The 21,642-nt window shown below is 44.2% G+C and overlaps 1 long non-coding RNA gene across 1 annotated transcript in view; it reads right to left on the bottom strand.

The window, feature by feature from the left end:
* The window catches only part of LOC138259565 (uncharacterized), a 142,510-nt gene extending 122,753 nt beyond the window's left edge, over positions 1–19,757 (bottom strand). The window contains exons 1-2 of the long non-coding RNA XR_011198754.1: positions 19,680–19,757; positions 3,239–3,314 (exon numbers count right to left, since the gene is read on the bottom strand). This is a non-coding gene — a long non-coding RNA (uncharacterized lncRNA). The remainder of the gene's footprint in view (positions 1–3,238; positions 3,315–19,679) is intronic.
* Positions 19,758–21,642: the final 1,885 nt, after the last annotated feature.

Raw genomic sequence — 21,642 nt, 5'->3', positions numbered from 1 at the left:
CACTGTAGCATAGTGTGAAAGAGGGTGTGCGGAGCTTGGTTGAGAGTAAGCACAGTGTGGATCATACGTGCAATGTGTCCGGAGCCTGCTACACACAGTGGAGAATTCAAGGGAATGGCTGAGGGTAGGCAGAATACGGGTGAATGTGTACAGAGCATGTCTCATGGATGTGTAAGGTATTGTAGAGGTGATTTAGATTCTGCAGTGTGTATGGGATGGCTGAGGGAGTGCAGGCTATCGGTGAAAGCGCATAGTGGGCGGTGATCATGCGGTTTAGAATGAGGGTCATATAAAATAAGGTTAAAGTGTGAACTCTACATGGATAACAGAATAGCATTTTAACTACACAAGAAAACTCACTTTGTGAGAAAATGGGTAATAGAATTTGAGTACAGCTATGCACAGCCAATCAAAGCACTGTCCATACACAAAACCCTGAATACTTTCTACAGTGTATATTATTGTTGGGATCTGATTAAGCTAACAGCGCATCACTCTTTCTGGAATACCTCAATGCTTCTTTTCAAGTGTTTTGAAAAGGGAATTCTAGATTTCTATATAAACGTGAGGCACAGAAATTGCACTACGGCTGTTGTTTACACAGAAACTGTTACTGCTCAGTAATTGGACATGAGTAACAGAGAAGTGAAAGATATGAATCATCAACTGACTCCGCTTTTCAACTTGTGTATACATAGACAAGGAATACCTTTGAGTTGGATAATAACATGTATTTTTCCAAAAGCACATCTAGTTTGAGGTGTATGCCACAATAGGGTCAATGCTGTGGGATTATTACTCACCAGCAAGCATGATTAATTTTCATTGTATTTAATAGTAGTGATTGAATTTCAAGCAGTAGTAATCAACCAGCGAATCCAATGTGCAACCTAAAAAAACAACTGTGCATTTATAACAATATTTTCAAGCAAATACTAGGGGACCACATATATTCTGTGCTATACAAAGTAAAAACAAGTCACGTATCTATCTATCTATCATATCTAGGAGAGAACATGACTTACAAGCCTGTTTACAGAAAGGGTGCTCTCTGAGGGACACTGTAAAGAAGGTTTTGGAAGGTTTTGGAATGGGAAGGAGGAAGTGAACCTGGAGACCCCTCAGCCAGCAAATGAAAAGCAAGAAAAAGTAAGCTACATTCTAATGGCAAGCAGCGGGCAGAATGCATTCCCAGGTCAACTTTCTGAAACTCTCCAAGGTGGCTTTCACATACCTAGGCAGCTGCGTTGTCTGTTAGGCTGCGAGCTAATAAGTACTCCAAATAGCTGTAAACCAATAAAATCCAACAAATCGGAGGGAACCTTCTTACATATAGCCATATGTAAACTCAATGAGAATACCCCGCACCAGGTTGGCAAAAATTCAGTAGTGCACGTCTTGCTAAATACCTCTATATAAATCCCAAAGTAACTTCCTGAACCTGAAGATTTGATAGCAGTGGAGGAGCAGAGCCGAGATACTTTATAGCATTCTCCCATGGTACCTTATTAATAAGCCCCTTTCATATGTGTATCCAAAGTAAATATCCAGTACACTTTCCTTTTCCTGTAATGGGTGCTGTCTATTACCTTAGTAGTTCTAATTATTTCCTGAATGATCCCCTTGAGGCTACTATTCAGCACAGAGTTGAACCATGGGATCCTGAAGTTTCCGATTGTGGATGTTCACTCTAACCTCTGGATAGGGGATGCTGTACTTATGCTCTTCCGAAAAGGCTTTAAATTCAACTGTTCATATTCCGACACAATGGCTTTTAGGAGTGCCTCATTTTAGTCTTAAATACAAAATGTTAGCACTCTTAATTCTTCGTTAGAACTCTGACGCTGTAGTTAATTACTTGGGAGCTAACTGACAGGCTTCAGCCAGTGTCAGAAGTACATGCCTGTCTGAATGTTTTACTGAAATGGAAGAGGACGATATCTGAGAACTCACAGAAAATGTGAACTCTGTCTATCTTTCTAACCATAATTTATATGACAAAACATTTTAATTTCTACTTTTAATTCGAATAGAAATGCTTTTAGTGTTGCGGCTTTGATTTCATCATGATGGTGTTCAAGTGTGCCACACTTTTTTCATCAATTGAGAATGTTGGGAATCTTCTTGTTCTTTAGAACTCTGTGGTAAAGTCGCATTTGATTCCTGGGAAGTTTTATAACAGACTGGTGCTGCAAGTACATCTTGGTCTGCATGTCAGAATGTTTTAATGTAATGCAGTGGTTCCCAAACTGTGCGCCGCGGCACCCCAGTGCGCCATGAAAACTAGCCAGGGGCGCCACAAACAGCACACTGCACCAGGCACCAAGTTTGGGAACCACTGCAGACAGTCCACATTCTTCTCTCATTTCTTCCCACACACATCACAGTAATCTGACGATTTGTCACGTTCCTGAGCCCAATGTAAAAAATGTGTTTTTCCAATAAAATATTCACTAATTTCTGTCATGTTCCCATGCTGTGAAATGTCCCCTGCTTTTTGAACAGAACATTCAAATTATTTCAGGGTACCACTTTTCTGTTTGTCCAGATAAACTGCAACAGGTTTATGTTGTCAAAATCTGACGTTCTATTGTAGTCACCACTATTCAAAATAAAGTACACAAAATGATCCTGAATGGGTAAATATGAGAAAAGAAGGAAAATAAACAAACGTACCTTTTTTTAGGGAACAATTTCACCCACGTTTACAATTGCAGTATGTTTTTAGATGCATAAATAGATGCAGTCAGCTCTTTTTTCACACTAATCACCATAAATCTTATTAATACATAACATCCTGCAATGCCTTTGTAGAAGCCCGACTCTTAAGTTGTTTTTTACAGCCGACTGGTGACATCTCTAGTCACTTGTGAACTGCTCAGCGTTAACATTTTTACAGTAGATTTCTGAAATCACAATGTGTGCTGCAAGGGCGAGCAGCCATGATGAAAGGCAGTTCACAGGGCAAAATAACAACAGCAGTTTAAGCAAGTAAAATAGGAATTACACTTTGTTTTGTCTGGTATACTTCTCAAGAAAGAAAAAGTGATCAGTAGAAATAAATAATTTAGGGCAACATTTTTATTTTTTCCTTGCTACTTTAGAAGAAGGTTGTGTTAGCTAATAGTTTATAACAAATTCCATTTGCCGACCCCAAAGAACATGGTTTCTGACATAACTAAAGTGTTTTATAAAACAACTTATAGATGTAATTTTGTTACACCTATGATTACAATACCTTCATTGGCTTCATCTCAATTATTTTCAGGGAGAAAAATGGAAGTACTACTGAGGTCAGCTTACATTCCTCCCACCTGCCAAAAAAAAAAAAAAAAAAGTAACATAAGGGGCAGCCGAAGCCAACAGCCAATAGGCCAGTGGAGTCACGAGTCAAAAAAGTTTGGGAACCACTGCTGTAATGGATAAGGAAGATATTTGAGAACTCATAGGAACTGTGCTATCATTTTAGCTTTCTAGAGCACTACCCATATATTCTAAGACAAAGAACCACCTCATGTACTTAATTTCTAAATTAAGGGGCAGATTTATGAAAAGTGGCACTGCACCTAGTGCAGTGCCACTATTCTTGTGCCCCTTAGCGCCCCCCCAATGCCATCATGTGTGCGCCATATTTAATATACAGTGCACCATGGCGGTAGTTAGGGTGACTAGCGGCATAATTTTTACAGTAGTCCGGCACTTTGCAGAATTGAAAAAATGCTGATAAAATGGTGCAGAGGAATCTCAGATTCCTTTGTGCCATTTTTACAGCACCCTTAGCGCCAGAACGCCCCCCCCCCCTGCATACATTAAGCCTTGTGCAGGCATAATGTGGCGCAATAGGTTAAAAAGTGTGCACCACTTTGTAAATATGGTGCAGCGTTTTTGCCCTTTGAACACCACATTGGCGTAAAAAAAATTACACTAATTTGGCGTTGCAATGGTGCAAGCCCTCCATAAGTCTGGGCCTAAATGCTTTAAGTTTTAGAGCTTTGATTTCATCAAGATGGCTTCAGGTTTGCCACAGTTTTGTCATAAATACAGAATGTTAGTGCTCTATTTGCTCATTAGAACACTATGGCAAGCTGCACTACAATACTGAGGAATTAACTGATTGGCTAGTTCTGATGTTGGAAATACTTTTCTCTTAGAATAGCAGACTTATGCCCAGATTTACGAGGGCCTAGCGCCTCCTTGCGCCACATTAGTGTCATTTCTTTAACACTAATGTGGCCCAACGAGGCCATAATCGTCACGCCAGATTTACAAAGTTGCACAATGCATGCACTGCGCCACTTTGTAACCCCTTGCGCCACATTTTGCCTGCACCAGGCATAATGTATGCAATGGGTGTCTCATGGACGACCCAGATACACCTGCCAGAAGCCCCTATCTCCCCTATCCAGCCTAAGTGATTGAGAAGGCCATCAACAAGCATCTCACAACCCACCCCTGACTTCACCATCTTCTAGACAACACTCAATCAGGTTTCAGAGAGAGCCACTTCACCAAAACAGCACTCATCACAGTGACCGATGACATTCGAATCATCCTGGACTAAGGCTCAACAGCAGCCTTCATCCAGCTCAACCTCTCTGCGCTCTCCCATAACATCCTCACCAAAAGATCCACGAAACTGCCGTACAAGGATCTGCTCTCAAATGCATCTGTTCCTTCCTCACAGGAAGAATCTGACAGGGTCAGGCTGTCACCCTTCTGAACAGAGACCAAGAGATTGATATGCGGAATCCCACAGGGATTATCCCTCAGCCCATCCTTTTCAACATATACGTGACACAGGTTGACAACATCAACCAATCACAAGATACACCCATCACCTTCTACGTCAATGACACACAACTCATCCTCTCCCTGACGGACAATACAACCACCACCAGGACCAACTGCAAGACCATGGTAACAGACTGGATACGAACCAACTGCCTGCAGATCAACTCTGACAAGACGGAAGTACTGGTCTTTGGCAATAAGATCTCCCCATGAAATCACACCTGGTGACTGTCTGAGCTAGGACACTCACAGATCATGCAAGAAATGTAGGGCTCATCCTAGACAACCTCAACATGACGGCTCAAGTCAACGCAGTGAGCACCTCCTACATAAACATCCTATGCATGCCACAAAAGACCTTCAAAATTGTTACCTCAAAAGGACCTTCACACAAGCACTCATCATTAGCAGACTGGACTACAGCAACACGGAGCCAGGATCTCCAAACAACTCCTTCACAAACTCCAGACTTTGCTGAACACCAATGCAAGACTCATACTTGACCTTCCACACCACACCCACATCACACCATACCTCAAGAAGCTTCACTGGTGCTCCTGGCTCCTGATTCCAGCAAATTCAAACATCTCATGCACATATATAAAGCCCTACACAACATTTCATTAGAATACCTTAACAGCCCCATACTTTCACTAATGCACCAGACACCTACGCTCGGCCTCACTCTTATTCACACACATTCCCCACATCCCAAAAGGAAAACTGGAGGTCCCTCATTCTCAGACATTGCACACAAATATGGAACGCCTTCCTTCAACACATCAGAAGCACCTCCTCACAAGGGTGTGGCCAAGGTGGTGGATGCAGATTAGCTGAGCTCTACACTGCAATCCCCTAGTCCAACAATCTGATAGAGACATCTAGTAGCAGATTCCTTACCTTAGAATTTCCTGTAAGCGTCAGTCTAGATCCAGAGATTTTTCTCGAGCAGTATCCCTTCAAGGCGTTAGATGGCGTTGATCACCTCGACGCACGTCGTCCGCACTGGCAATGACATTGCGGGTACTATATAAGCACCACCCTGCCAGGGTGACATCAGTTCTTGTCTTTCCACGCCAGCAAGCGCTGATCCGAAGAGAGCTACCATGCAGTCAAATTTTGACTGGACTTTTTTCAACGTTGTGTTGAAGTTTTTTCTAGTTTTTAATTCCTGGTGTGTCGAGGGATATCATTGTGGAAGGCCAGGTTGATCCCTGCAGGTCCTGTCATCGGGCGATGTCCGTGATGGATCCGCATCTCATGTGATTTTGGTGCCTGGAGCGCAACCATGACTCAAAGTCATGCTCCAAGTGTCAAACCAAGCATCCGAAGGCTTTGAAGGAGTGGTCCCTAAAGCTGATTGCGGCCCAACGCTAGACTCTGTGCAAGTCACTGTCTCGGGATCGGTCACAGACTTCCCTTTCGTTGTTGTCCCACTCCAAATCTTGGGGACGATTGGGTAAGTCAAGGCATATGAAGACGTCAAACATGACTAAATGTTATTTGACTTCCCCTCATCCATCGGCCGATGGGAGAGTAGGAGCATCGTCGTTCTAGGCTTCCCTCTGCAGAGCATGCGTCTGGACCGACTCCGCACCACCCCGAGTTTCCGGGAGCTGGAGCGACCCCTGCACAACAAAAGGAGTTCTATGAAGCCCATGTGCCTCATTTTTGGGCAGTTCAATACACTGGTGCGCCTTTGGGCCCTGCAGAGTTATGGTGAGGAATGGGAGTGGTCGCTGGACCCTTTAGAATACCAACTCCAAGGACCGATGGACTGGCGTATGGTCTTGGGTGAAGCCAGTGAAATGGATATCTCCCAAGACACTAGAATGCTTTCTTCCCCTACAGTGCCTACGTAGGAGGGAGTGTCATATTCTATGGTGGTGCGAAAAGCAGCTGACGTCCTGGACCGGGAGTTGCCTTTGGTGGCAGACAGGACTAACCTCCTGACAGAGGTGCTTCTACCTGGAGCTTCGTCCTCCAAACCCCTGCTCCCCTTCAATGAAGCCCTTATAGATACGTACGACTAAGTATCTAGTCTAAACCCAGCACAAGGGGCTCCTGCAAACAGGACATCTGCCTGCTGCCATCGCCCTGCTCCTCACAACCCAAGTTTTCTTACGCAGCAACCCACCCCTGAGAGCTTGGCTATCCAAGCCTCCACTCCTCCAATTCCGCATTCCCTTCCGCACCCAAGGACAGGTAATCCAAGATGCTCAACACATTTGGGAAAGATGTTTTCTTCCGTCAGTCTGGCATTGCGGTCCATGAACAGTGAATGCCTTCTAGCCAGTTATTCACACATTCTGTGCGATACAGCTGCTTAAGTGCCACCCAACGACATCCATTCCCGTCCAGCCACCGACTTGCGCATGCTGCACAGCTTCTGCGTGGTCGGGGGACGTGGGATCCACAGACCTCATAGATCAGGGGGCCTGTGGTCCGGCCAGTCCACCATCCACCCCCACATCTGTCTCCAAACCTTCATGGTCTGACTGTTTCCCACTGGGGACCAGTCAGAGGCAGGATCTGCCATCACCTGCTTCTCTGGCAATCCATCATGACAGACAGGTGGGTTTTGCAAATAGTCTGAAGGGGCTACTCCCTCCCCTTTGAGACTACTCCTCCATTCTTGCCATGATCGGATGGCTGAGGATCACTTGGCACTTCTCTGAACGGATGTTACTGCTCTCTTGGTCAAGGGAGCAATAGAGAGGGTTCCTGTGCCAGAAGTATGTTGTGCTATTCCTGCTTCTTTATTGTCCCTAAAAAGGACAAGGGCCTCTGCCCTACCTAGACGTTCCGTCCCTCAATCTCTTCCTCAAGAAGGAGAAGTTCAAAATGCTCACTCTGGCTCAGGTTCTTTCTGCCCTGGACCTAGGAGACTGGATGGTAGCACTGAACTTGCAGGATGCTTATTTCCATATTCCCACCCTGCCTGTCCACAGATGTTATTTGAGGTTCATGGTAGGTCACGAGCACTTTCAGTTCACTGTGCTCCCCTTTGGCCTTACTAGCGCCTCTTGGGTGTTACCAAGGTGATGGCGGTAGTCATAGTTCATCTGCGCAAATCAGGGGTTTCAATCTTCCACCTTCTCGACAACTGGCTGCTGAAGGTGGGCTGGCCCCAGGCTGTTATCTCACACCTCCAGACTATGGTGGACCTCCTGCATTTGCTGGGGTTCACTATAAACCAGCCTAAGTCACAACTGGCTGCTCAATCAGATGCTCCCTTTCATCGAAGCTTCTTCTGGATACCGTGCAGTTTCAGACTTAACCTTCCAAGCTGCGAGTCTAGAAAATTCAGGCTATGATACCGATGTTCCAGCCTCTATCCTGGATTTAGACGAGAATGACTGAGGCTGCTGGGCCTCATGGCCTCCTGCATACTGCGGGTGGCTCATGCCAGATGGCATACATGGGCTCTGCAGTAGGATCTGAAGTTCCAATGGGCGCAGCATCAGGGAAATCTCTGACGGTTCAGATCTTGGAGGTGGTCAAAGGCAGATCCCTCTCAGTTTCCCCAACCAGATACGACTGTAGTGACAGATGTGTCACTCCTGGGCTGGGTCGGGCATCTGGGAGAGGTGGAGCACCGAGGCATCTGGTCTCGATTGGAGTCTGGACTCCAAACAGCTTGTTAGAGCTGTGTGTGATAAGAGTAGCATTAAAAATAGGTCTTCCCTCTTTCAGGGGGAAAGGTAGTGCAGGTGTTCATGAACAACACACTACTATATGGCACTGCATCGAGCAGGGCAGGTGGGGTCGTGGACCCTTTGTCAGGAGGCTCTGCACCTCTGGGCGAGGCTGGAAAAATGGGACATTTCCCTGGAGGTTCAACATCTGGTGGGCTCTCTGAACACCCAAGCAGACGATTCAGCATACAATGCTTAGTCCATCACAAATGGCATCTCCATTCAGAGGTGACATAAGGTCTGTTTCAGCAGTAAGGAGAGCCTTGGTTAGATCTGTTCTGTTAAATTTGTCTGCAACTTCTGCTTTTTTTAGATTGCCTGATCAACCTTCTTTGTTTTCAGTCTCCTGTTGTAAATAGGCTCCGCAAAGGTCTTACACGTTTCCTCCTTCAATACACCCCAAAGGAATTTGAATTTGCTTTTGATATTGCACATGTGCGCTCCTTTTGAGCCTATCCACAATTGTCCTCTCAGGCTACTCACTTTGAAAACAGCCTTCCTTCTGGCCATTACCACTATCAGCAGGGTTAGTGAGCTGCAGGCATTGTCATCTAAGATGCACTACCTTTCCATCTATCATGACAAAGTGGTGCTCCACACTAGGGCTGTTTTTGCCAAAAGTGGTCACCTCCTTTAATGTAGGCCAATCCATCACTTTGCTTACTTTTTCCGCACCCCAACATCCTTCTACGAAAGAGGAGAGATTCCACTGCCTGGGCCCAAAAAAGCATTGGCGTTCTACTTTGATCGTACAAAAGATTTCCAGAGGGGATGATCAACTCTTTGTCGGTTATGTGGGTGAGAAGAAAGATTGGGCAGCACATCTCCAGATGAGTCGTCCTCTGCATTAAGATCTGCTATGCACTGGCCAAAAAGCAGCCCCTAGAGGATTTGTGTGCTCATTTTATCCAAGTAAAAGCGATGACCACTGTGTTAGCATGCGGAGTTCCAGTCCTTGACATCTGCCAGGCGGCAATGTGGGTGTGTCTGCACGTTTACTAAACACTACTGTCTGGACAGTCTGGTCCAGATAGATTGGCAATTTGCCTCTTCTGTCCTGAAGGACTTTCTAGTATGATCTTAGTTTGCTGACCCATCTCTGCGGGTGGTATTACTTGGGATTCTGCAGCTAGATGTCTATCAGATGGACAAGTTACTTATCTTTGTTAACGCCTTATCTGATAGAGACAATATCTAGTTGCAGATTCCTTACCGACCCACCCATCCTCCCCGCTCTGCGAACTGATGTTTAGGGACAGGGACTCCCCTTTCAGGGCCCTAGTTTTGACGCACCATTGGTCACTGGTCTTCATGGCTCTGCACTTCTGGTGTAGAAAGTTGTAAAAAGAAACTGACGTCAGTGCAATGAGGTGGCATCGATCTAGGGCCCGCAACGTCATATGTATTGCAGACGATGCCAACAATGGACACGGAGCAGATATACTCCACCTAACAGCATCTAGGGGTACTGCTCAAGAAAAATCTCTGGATCCAAACGGACACCTCAAGGAAATTATAAGGTAAGAATCTGCAACTAGATATTGTCTCTACCGAATAAGGCTTTACCGAAGGTAACTTGCCCTTTACACCTGGAGCCAGCAGCCAATGGCTCCTCTGCTAGGCTGTGAGGGTCGTCACTGGAGCAAAAGGAGTTCAACCTGATTCTCATGGACTGTATCGCCTGCAGACGCAAGGCTCCTGACTACAACCTTCCGTTGCTCTCTAGCTTCTTTCCTGGTTCATACATACCTAAACATTCACCCATATGATACATTTTGCTTCAATTCAAGAGACCAAAAGTTTAACAGAAAAATAACCTTTTCCATTTATTTTCCACATAAAAGCGAACAATATGCACAGTACAAGGGGCCACAGCAGATGTTAGTCAGTGTGCCAATACGGTCTGTTGTCTTTGTCGGCAAGCAAAATGTTTCCCTAATTAATAATATTCATAAAGTACTGCAGGCAAAGTTGAATTTTACAATTCACTGAAATGACAATATTAATGGCACACAAAACTAAATGTTTCTTGGTGCTTAATGTGATGTGCTAATTACATCTTCCGAAAAATGAAAGCTTGATTTTATGCTTCTTGGCTTCACGTTTAAGCCCTGAAAGTTACATGCAAATATCTGCAGAAAGTGTATGACCTACCTCTTTTCACAGCAGTGGAACTTGTAACCTCCAGGTGAGATACTAAAAAGTAAGTGGTACAGGGAGGGGTGGAGAAAGCAGTGGACAAGCTTGAGAGGTGGAAGAGCACAGGAATGTGAAAGGAGAAGCAGCACACAGAGAGGACACAGCAAGAGAACACAAGCACTACAAGGCACCCAACCGCCCCTCCACCCCTCAATCTGGTGCTATGGACTGGACTGGGGCTGCCAGCTGGTAACTCAGGTATTGCACTTGCTGTCCTAAAGGCCTGGCATTTACAGCACAGAAAACAAGCCCCTGCATTTATCTTTGTTTCTTTCTTTTGGTAGCTTCTCCAGCCGAGCCCTTTCATGGCTTAATCACAGCATCACAAGACAAAAGTGATGAGATTGACTCTAAATTAGGCAGTGGGAGTGACTGTGAAGTTAAGACAGGCCTCCGTGTCAGGATACAGTATCCTGCAAAACGCACATCAAAAGAAAGGGAGTAAGATCCACCCACAACAGGCATTGCTTCCTTTGCACAGAGTGAAAGGGGTGAGGGGTTGCTGAATTTAAAGTGGTGATAAAAATATAGACCAGCAGGTATTTGAATATCAGTTTGTGGAAATTCCTCTGTGACTATTATTTACCAGTTCTGCCACCATTAGCTGTAATAATCAATTAGTAATTGTGTGTATTGTAAAGAAATGGCTCCCTGTTGCAGTTACCCCCCACTTTTTGCCTGATATTGATGCTGACTTGACTGAGAATTGTGCTGGGACCCTGCTAACCAGGCCCCAGCACCAGTGTTCTTTCACCTAAAATGTACCATTGTATCCACAATTGGCACAACCCTGGCACCCAGGTAAGTCCCTTGTAACTGGTATCCCTGGTACCAAGGGCCCTGATGCCAGGGAAGGTCTCTAAGGGCTGCAGCATGTCTTATGCCATCCTTGGGACCCCTCACTCAGCACAGACACACTGCTTACCAGCTTGTGTGTGCTGGTGGGGAGAAAATAACTAAGTCGACATGGCACTCCCCTCAGGGTGCCATGCCAACCTCACACTGCCTGTGGCATAGGTAAGTCACCCCTCTAGCAGGCCTTACAGCCCTAAGGCAGGGTGCACTATACCACAGGTGAGGGCATAGGTGCATGAGCACTATGCCCCTAGAGTGTCTAAGCAAAACCTTAGACATTGTAAGTGCAGGGTAGCCATAAGTGTATATGGTCTGGGAGTCTGTCAAAAACGAACTCCACAGCTCTATAATGGCTACACTGAATACTGGGAAGTTTGGTATCAAACTTCTCAGAATAATAAACCCACACTGATGCCAGTGTTGGATTTATTAAAAAATGCACACAGAGGGCATCTTAGAGATGCCATCTGTATTTTACCCAATTGTTCAGTACAGGACTGACTGGTCTGTGCCAGCCTGCTGCTGAGAGACAAGTTTCTGACCCCATGCGGTGAGAGCCTTTGTGCTCTATGAGGACAGAAACAAAGCCTACTCTGGGTGGAGGTGCTTCACACCTCCCCCTGCAGGAACTGTAACACCTAGCAGTGAGCTTCAAAGGCTCAAGCTTCGTCTTACAATGCCCCAGGGCACTCCAGCTAGTGGAGATGCCCGCCCCCTGGACCCAGTCCCCACTTTTGGCGGCAAGTCCAGGAGAGATAATGAGAAAAACAAGGAGGAGTCACTGGCCAGTCAGGACAGCCCCTAAGGTGTCCTGAGCTGAGGTGACTCTGACTTTTAGAAATCCTCCATCTTGTAGAAAGAGGATTCCCCCAATAGGAATAGGGATGTGCCCCCCTCCCCTCGGAGGAGGCACAAAGAGGGTGTAGCCATTGGCTACTGCCCTCCCAGACCTAAACACACCCCTAAATTCAGTATTTAGGGGCTCCCCAGAACCTAGGAAACTAGATTCCTGCAACCTAAGAAGAAGAGGACTGCTGAGCTGAAAAACCCTGCAGAGAAGACGGAGACACCAACTGCCTTGGCCCCAGCTCTACCGGCCTGTCTCCCCCCTTCGGAAGAAAACTGCTCCAGCGACGCTTTCTCCAGGACCAGCGACCTCTGAATCCTCAGAGGACTGCCCTGCTCTAAAAGGACCAAGAAACTCCCGAGAACAGCGGCCCTGTTCACCCAAGACTGCAACTTTGTTTCCAAAGAAGCAACTTAAAGACAACAGCATTTCCCGCCAGAAGCGTGAGACTTGCAACTCTGCACCCGACGCCCCCGGCTCGACTTGGGGAGAAACAACACTTCAGGGAGGACTCCCCGGCGACTCCGAGACTGTGAGTAACCAAAGTTGTCCCCCCTGAGCCCCCACAGCGACGCCTGCAGAGGGAATCCCGAGGCTCCCCCCGACCGTGACTGTCTGATTCCCAGATCCTGACGCCTGGAAAAGACCCTGCACCCGCAGCCCCCAGGACCTGAAGGATCGGAACTCCCCCTTGCCCATGTGGTGGCTACCCCGAGGAGCCCCCCTCTTGCCTGCATCGCTGAAGAGACCCCTCGGTCTCCTATTGATTCCTATTACAAACCCGACGCGTATTTGCACACTGCACCTGGCCGCCCCCGCGCTGCTGAGGGTGTACTTTTTGTGTGGACTTGTGTCCCCCCCCGGTGCCATACAAAACCCCCCTGGTCTGCCCTCCGAGGACACGGGTACTTACCTGCTGGCAGACTGGAACCGGGGCACCACCTTCTCCATTGAAGCCTATGTGTTTTGGGCACCACTTTGACTTCTGCACCTGACCGGCCCTGAGCTGCTGGTGTGGTAACTTTGGAGTTGTTCTGAACCCCCCAACGGTGGGCTACCTTGGACCCAAACTTGAACCCCGTAGGTGGTTTACTTACCTGCAAGAACTAACAATTACTTACCTCCCCTAGGAACTGTGAAAATTGCACTGTCTAGTTTAAAAATAGCAATATGTGTTTTATTTGAAAAGTATATATGCTATTGTGATTATTCAAAGTTCCTAAAGTACTTACCTGCAATACCTTTCATGCAAAGTAGTACATGTAGATATTGAACCTGTGGTTCTTAAAATAAACTAAGAAAATATATTTTTCCTATACAAAAACCTATTGGCCTGGAATTGTCTCGGAGTGTGTGTTCCTCATTTATTGCCTGTGTGTATGTACAACAAATGCTTAACACTACTCCTTTGATAAGGCTACTGCTCGACCACACTACCACAAAATAGAGCATTAGTATTATCTCTTTTTGCCACTATCTTACCTCTAAGGGGAACCCTTGGACTCTGTGCATACTATTCCTTACTTTGAAATAATGCATACAGAGCCAACTTCCTACATGTATTCCTTGGAATTAATTTTGGCATGATTTACGCATGTATTAATTGTTTAAATCTTTTATTTTAATTAGGATATCAGGAATAAATACCAGATTTTGTTGAGTTTCCATATTTGTTTTTGTCATCCTTTACCTAACAATACCATCTGTTTTACCAACAGATTGGTGCAGTGGCACCCCAGTGGGAAAAGTATAGCATGGAGCGAAAACTGAATGTAAGTGGGGCAGAACTAGTAATTTTGGTAATTCAGCATTACTCTTTCATGCAGAATTATTGATAATTACCCAATTACTCCTGCTCACTGAATTAAAAGTAATTTCGGGGAAATCTCCTACCGCAAGAGCACATTTAGTAAGCACAGGAGCCTTAACTGACAGGAGGGATTCAGGACACAGCGCATTGGCAACTGACTGTGATACAGACATCATAGAAACTTCCCTGTAGATGGGCATAGTGGCCGAGTACTTACACATAACAATGTTGAAACATTGCCTACTCATAGTTAACCCAGCCTGTGGTATATTGTCTGTCAGCATTTCCACATGGAAACTGAAGGCGGTAGTGCTGCCAGGTGCAGATTTTCATGGACCTGCAAAGGATGCCAATGTGGACTATACAAGGGGAAATGAAGAGAAATCAAGGAGCATCCTGACAGACGAGGAAGTGTTAAAGCTAATGATCTGGGTAGTGTGTATCAGGACATCACCCGGGGTTACAATGATGTTAGAGAGAAGTAGGTGAGATATGCAGCCACTTATATACTTCAAAGGAATTCTGTGCTTGACATCTAGACTAAAAAGTTGCTTATTAGCCTGAGGGAAAAGTACAACAAGATCATACACAAATTGGACTGCTTAGATTTTAAGGAATTCAAAGCCAAGCAGTACCCAGAACAGGTTGTTAGTGTACCTCAGAAGTGCCCAACTGGAAGTGGCGGTACCGGACATGTGCACTATACACAGACTGATGCCAGTAACATTTCCATTAATCACTACACCACCTTGTACATGCCACCACTGGGAGATATTGGTGCGCAGTTACTATATCAGGGAGTCAGGCTCTTCCTATGGGGGTGACTGATTGGATTCAATGGAGGGCAACAAAGCCACTTGATTTTCACAAAAAGAGATTCACTATTTAACAATTGTGCAGGTTATGTAAAGAGACATGAAGAAATGCACTACAGAAGGTTCTGAAGACAATGCAATATTGATTGAAGTGTTGTTTAAAGACACATATACTATGTGCACCACAGCTCAAATTTTGGTGACTTTCAGACACTGCAATTTGGAGACAGGGATGGACTGACAGTGATGGGCGAGTGGTGTATGGTGCGCACCTTCTCTGAGAAAAACAGGTTTTTACTGCACAGCAGTGAAATAAAAGCAGTTAAGAACACATGGAGGTAAGAGAAACAAATTCAAGACACTGAGAATAATACTAATAGTGGGACATAGAATAGTAACAATACTATGTCGCTCAGTGATTCATGGTGCACAGTAGAAACTCGCTGATGGGAAGGCCACATGGGAGGCAAATGTGAGCAGAATTCACAGAACACTGGGTCAGACTCACTAACTTTACGGCAAAGGTGTCCCCTAATTCAAATGAATACAATTAAATGTTGTTTATCAAAACAATATCGCCACGAGGAAGCTCAGTTAAGATATAGAGTTGAAAGCTAAATATTCGAGGCATAAAGGTTCTGAGGCCCTGATTTATTGTATGTGTTGGGCTACCCAAATCTTACAGCCTACTCGGAATATATGACTGAAACAATAGCTTAAGTGGTGGGCAGAAGAACAGACTGTACTGGAGCCTTCTTCAGTGAGTAGCTCATGAGCCACTGGTAGCTCTCATGTGCAGCCCAGTCTACTTAATTAGAAAAACGTTTGCTTGGTTAAATGAATATATGCTTACCAAAATTGAAAAATGTGTATTTGACATGAGAATATGTGTATTTTGAGAACCCATAATTTCTAAAATGTATTTAAAGGTCATATTTGAATAATAAATCATGCAGCTCTGGGGGCCCTAATAATAATAATAATAATAATAATAACCTAAAACCTTGATATTATTACCTCATGCCAAGGGCATTGCAGTTGTGTCTTTGCTGCACTAAAATGAGGCAGATAATCTTGCATAAAGTGGTCACTAATTTATTTGTTTGTGATGTGTACAACACTGATATTAGTAGCTCAGGTGATTTTCATTGAACATAAGTAGCTCTGGTTATTGACAAGATTGGAGACCTCTGCTGTACTGTGATGGTGTCCATGCTGGGCCTGATGCCACATCCAAAGGAAGTATCAATGCAGGTTTGCAGACCTGATCCTAGTGATAGCAAAGTATTATCTAGCCACAAACAGACTACCAACCCCTTTTCAAACCTCTCTTGCAGAATTACCCATGGCTTCTCTCTGAGCCTTGCAATATTTTCTGTGTTATATCCTGTTCACTTTATCCATGCAACTCTTTGGTTTCTCTCTGACAACATATGCAGATGATACCCAAATAATTGTTTTCTTCAGCAATGATCTGGGGTATGTCCAAAAGAAATGTTGGTCTTGTATCCCAGAAGCCGTCTCATAGATGAAGTATAACTAAAATTCAATCGTGACAAAACTGAGGGCCTCATCGTTAGATTACCTTCAAGAATGTGGTCTTTTTGGTGGTGGAGCTGTCGACTCAGCAAAACTCGGATTCATTTTCGAACTTATCTTTAATCAGATCTGATGCATTTCTTCTGCTTGCTTTCACTGCATCCATATGCTTTGCAAAATCATTCCTTTTCTTCCATCTCATTGTCATAGACTTGTAATTTCAATTATTTTTTATCTGATAGAAACACTTTGTGCCTTTCACTTCTACTTTCAAATAATTAAAAATACTTATGCATGCCTCGTCTAAAGACTGCCCCCTTTCTATGTCATCTCTTCTCACTGTTCTACGTTCCACTGACTTTGTCACCAAGCAATTTACCTTCAAAGTGTTTTGCCCTATTCGTTTGTGCCCTCCATAAAATTACCCCTCTGTTTCTCAGTTTTGAATCACTCCTTATATTACTGTCAAGACTCTATGCCCTGCAACAGCCAACTGCCTGCTTCTTACTAATATAAGACAGGCACATATTGGAGGCTGATCCTTCTCATTTCTGGCTGTAAAGCACTGGAACACTCTCCCTCCCGAGTTCCGGTGTGACGTCAGTCTTCTGTCTTCCAGAAAAAATGTAAGACTCACTTTTTTCTCCCAGCGTAGTCTCCACCTTTCCTTTAGTTATTGCTAAGTGCAAGGACGATCTGGTGGTGGGTCGCACTGCACTATACATTATTATTTGCAATCACGTATTCATTAGGCATAACAATGACTAAAAAAATGTGATTGAACTGCACTAGGTACCACAGTGTGTGAAAAGGTCCTGGTACATTGGGAGGGGCAGGTAGCCTAAATATCTTCTGAAAATATTTTGACCGATCCCAGGTGTTTTACCCTGTATCATTTGTACTTATTGTTGATGCAAGTAGAAATAGAAACTAAAATTCCACGTTACTAGGTAAACTTGTTTGATTTGTGGTAAATATTTACTCTGTTAACTTTACTTGAATGACACGCATATTCTTCCAGTAATATTTGTTAGAGGCCCAGCGTGCTTTAAAATGTGCTAACTGACATATTGGTAAAAAAAAAAAAAATGAAGAATCCTGTACATGGTACTATCACAATAATGGCCTCACCAACAAGTAATTTTGAGTCGGAGTCTGAATTTGCCTTTGTGTGCAGTGTTTAAAGTGTTAGCCCACCCTGAAATTTGAGCCTAGTTGCGTCCATGAACGCCACTATGGAGTGCTGAAATCAAAAGAAACAACTACTGGCGAAGCCAATTGGTCAGTAAGGATATCGGTCTTTTTGCTTTTGTAACACTTCTGTTTTTTCTAGGTTTTGATAAAACGTTATTGTTAGAGAATTTGCTGGGCTCTTGCAAACGTGAAATAAGCAGTAGCTTAAAGCAAATGTATGTTTTTGGCCTTAAAAAGCACATTTTGCCAAAGTAGTTCTTAGAACTCAAGGGGACCTCTTTGTTTAGAGGTGTTCCTTGTGAAAGAATGAATGCTGTCAGTCACAGTGATGTTAGCCAGTAACCAAAGTGGGCTGACTCGCTGCCCCATACACAATAAACCAGTGGATGAAGAGGGATGGGTGAAAGCCCCTATAAATAAATATATGTATAATGTCCTTAAATTCAATAAGTCTTGGCTAATGCCAGGTTTTAAAAAAAGTAATTCCCCAAATGTAGTAGTGGAAGTATACATGTAATCCAAAGCAAGAGGATGGTAAATAAATTATGGTACAGGGGAGGGATAAACGGGGGACGAAAAGTAATTGAAAAATATGCATGCTAACGAGAACGACAAGGAAGTCAAATGATAACCAACAAAAGGTTCACCCAAGTCCCACTGTACTACACAATACATATTTCGGCAACAACAAAAAAAAAAAAATCTTTAAATTCTTGTGGAAAGAACTGTAATCCTTATGCAATTTCCTGGCAAAACTCACTGTGTTCAGTGGCAAACACAATAACTTAGCTAACGTCACTAGTAATTGTAAATCACCAGTGAGAAATTGTTGCCAAGTTGCAGGTACTTGGAGTACTGAAGCTTTGATGAACACGCTGCGCCAAACAAAACTTAATATGCTTAGAGTTGCTTCTTAGAAGTGGGTATTGATGTCATATGGTATCCTGAATTCAGGTCGTATATATTTTTTTAAACTTGTAAAGTGTAATTTTTTAGGCTTGGCATACAAAGTCCAATGCCTAAAAACCGGATGCAGTAATGTCAATGTTTAATTGGGATTTTAGGATAGAAGACAAATAATCTTTTTGGGAATATGTGAAGTCAAAGAAAAGTGCAACGTTTTGTTAGTCACAAAGGTATTTTAACTCAGCAAGAAGTACATGCTTCAGCGAAGCAGTCAGTTGTCCCTCATGACAGGTTCTTCTTCCATTATGTGTTCAAGCCGGGAGGCGGGGGCGACACGATAAAACTCGAAACATCTCGCAGTGCCCTACAATGACCGTGCCTATGCCAAGGATGCAGTGATGCTACCCAAAGAGAAACGATGCCATGCCGCAGATAGGCGGAGGCTAACGACAGGTGGCGTTTGACTGTATGGTTCAGCCATCAGTCGTTGTCTGGAATCAAGTGCCACGCTTTGAACGTCAGGCTCTACGTGCCAGGCGGCAGATTACAAATGTCTGGCTGTAGGTGTTTGCAGGTGCCTCAGTTTTTCAGAAGTCTTGCAATAAGGACCAAACGCATTAGGTAGGAGCCTGCAGATGTTTAATATTATGCAAAGGGCAGCAGCTATTGGTGGTATAAGTGCGCCGGAAGCATGTTCATTGCTTGGTACGATGCAGGTGTCTGGCTGGGGAGCAATGATATAACGCAGTGGTTGATGCGTGTGGCTAACATGGTTGCTGGCGAAACCCTGCTGTAAGAGTGACCAAGGGTGACTAGGAAATAAAAAATAAAAAAAGCACTGGTTCAAACTGCCGATTTCTGGCACTAGTGTGTGCCTGCACTCTAAAGCTAAAGAGAAACACCCAGCAGGTGTTCGGACGCAAGTATCCGCAGTGAGAATTAAAATAGACTGTACGAGTGTAGTTCGGCATCCGCACTGTTGTGTCAGATTTGCTGTTAGTGTTCGGGTGTAGCTGTGATCTTACCTTCTCCGTCCGGCGCACTGTTCGGCGTGATTGCCCACCTCTGGATTCTGAGAAGCAGCAGCAGTCTCCGCTTTTCAGTTGTTCGAATAAGTGAAGGGTCCAACCCTAGCGCCCACTTAACAAGCTTCGAGCGTCGCTTAGCACCGCCCACTGTACGTGCTCCGCAGCAGATCAGCACCACTCCCTCCCTCAATACTCGGCCATCTGTCTGTGTGAGGCACGCAGAGACCTTCGTAATGGCCAGGGCAGGGTGCCTTCTGGCACGTGCTCCGCTTTCAGTAGATACGAAGGATCTGTGATACCCAATGACAAAAGGCAGAGCGGGTGTCTCTTAATGCGTTGATCATAAATTGTGATAAAATCGCTACTGCACGAGTAAATTGGTCGGAAATGTCTGAGTATTTGGTAGTCTGAATACACTTTTGCTGTTTTCTTCGACGTTTTCGCTATTTAAAGCAAATTTTGCACATTGTATCTGATTTGATAGGCCTGGGTGAAAAGTTAAAGTCTCCGAATGACTTTGATATCTATAGGAGGGTATTCATCATCGCATTTTAAAGAATTGTGAGCTCGTTCCAGGATTCTGCATTGGTTTGGGCCATGAACATGCAAGAGGTTAAGAGGCAGGCACAATGGGCCAAACATATTTCCGATTGTTAAATATGTCTAAGAGAAAAATATGTCCCTTTAGAAAAGTTTTTTTTAATAGAGGCTTTTTCCTCTGCAAATACTTCGTATGATAAATGCCTGAACCAAGCTGTTCACTTTGGAGTTTTTCCATTACAGCTAAGCATCTTTAACGATACGTAGCTGCCCAAAGAGCAAGGTTTTTGTGCCCTTAACCCATTGGGCATGAGGATGGAGGGGTGCAGTGGTTACAGGCCTAGAGTGGGTCTTAATGCCTGCACTTTACCCACTGTTTGTGCCCTTGTAGCAACTGCTCACAAACGTTGCAAAATGTTGGCACATGAGAACTGCATGCAATATTTGTCTAGAGGTTTATGTGGCGTAGCACATGGCCTAGGCCGTGCACAGTGGGATTGGTGATTTGAAGACTGGGCATAGGGACCAGTCCATACTGTTGAAGCTGATGTGCAGCGTTTTAAGTGAAACAAGGATTGCAAAAATGCATAAGAGGTAACTTTGCAAAGTTCTGGTGACATTTGGAAAAGTTTTTTTGCCTGGCTGTTTGTTTATCGTCTCACAAACACCTTCAGTGGTATTATTACACCATAGTTACCTGATATTTATCCTCTGTTTAAACATACGTCATGAACAGTAGTGGTTATACTTAGGCGTTCACCAAATTTTCATTAGCCCTTTCAAATGCATGTCTTTAATGAAGTGAAGGTTGCTGATCAATTATTTAGAATTTCATAGTCTAAAATATATTTTAAGTTAGCTTTTCAGTACCATTTCAAAACAGGCTTCTTCAAAGAACAACATTCTCCACACTCCAGACCGATATTTGACCAAACTTGCTATGCAGAAGCAATCTATTTGTACATCAATAATGGTGAAAATGATGGTAACTGTTGGAGAAAAAGTGTTCAAGGCATAAAAACAGTTTGGATTTAAACAGTATGACGATTGGTTTCCCAGGCCACCACAGTAGTCGAGTTACTGGACTCCAGTACTACTGGACCCCAAACTCTTCTACAACACTCAACTCTCTCAGGCTAGTAAGAGCAATGTCCAGTTAGAGCTCTACTTTATAAAAATAAAATTAACACACACAAGAAAAATATACATAAAACTAAGATACACAATGAAGATCAGAAGTTATGGGAAGCTGTTCATGTCAAAATTACAGCTCCCCATATTGGACACCTCCTAAAAAGCATAGCGTGCTGCAAAATGAATATGACACACACCAGAATGAATGTACTATGTGTCAAAATAATTATGATACCTGGCAGAGTGAATCTGAATTGAACCAAAACAAATATGAAACCTGGCAGAA

The sequence above is a fragment of the Pleurodeles waltl genome, chromosome 9, assembly GCF_031143425.1.
Source record: "Pleurodeles waltl isolate 20211129_DDA chromosome 9, aPleWal1.hap1.20221129, whole genome shotgun sequence".
Classification (NCBI taxonomy): Eukaryota; Metazoa; Chordata; class Amphibia; order Caudata; family Salamandridae; genus Pleurodeles; species Pleurodeles waltl.
Note: the sequence above shows the minus strand (reverse complement) of the source record. Positions and strands in the feature narration are given on the sequence as shown.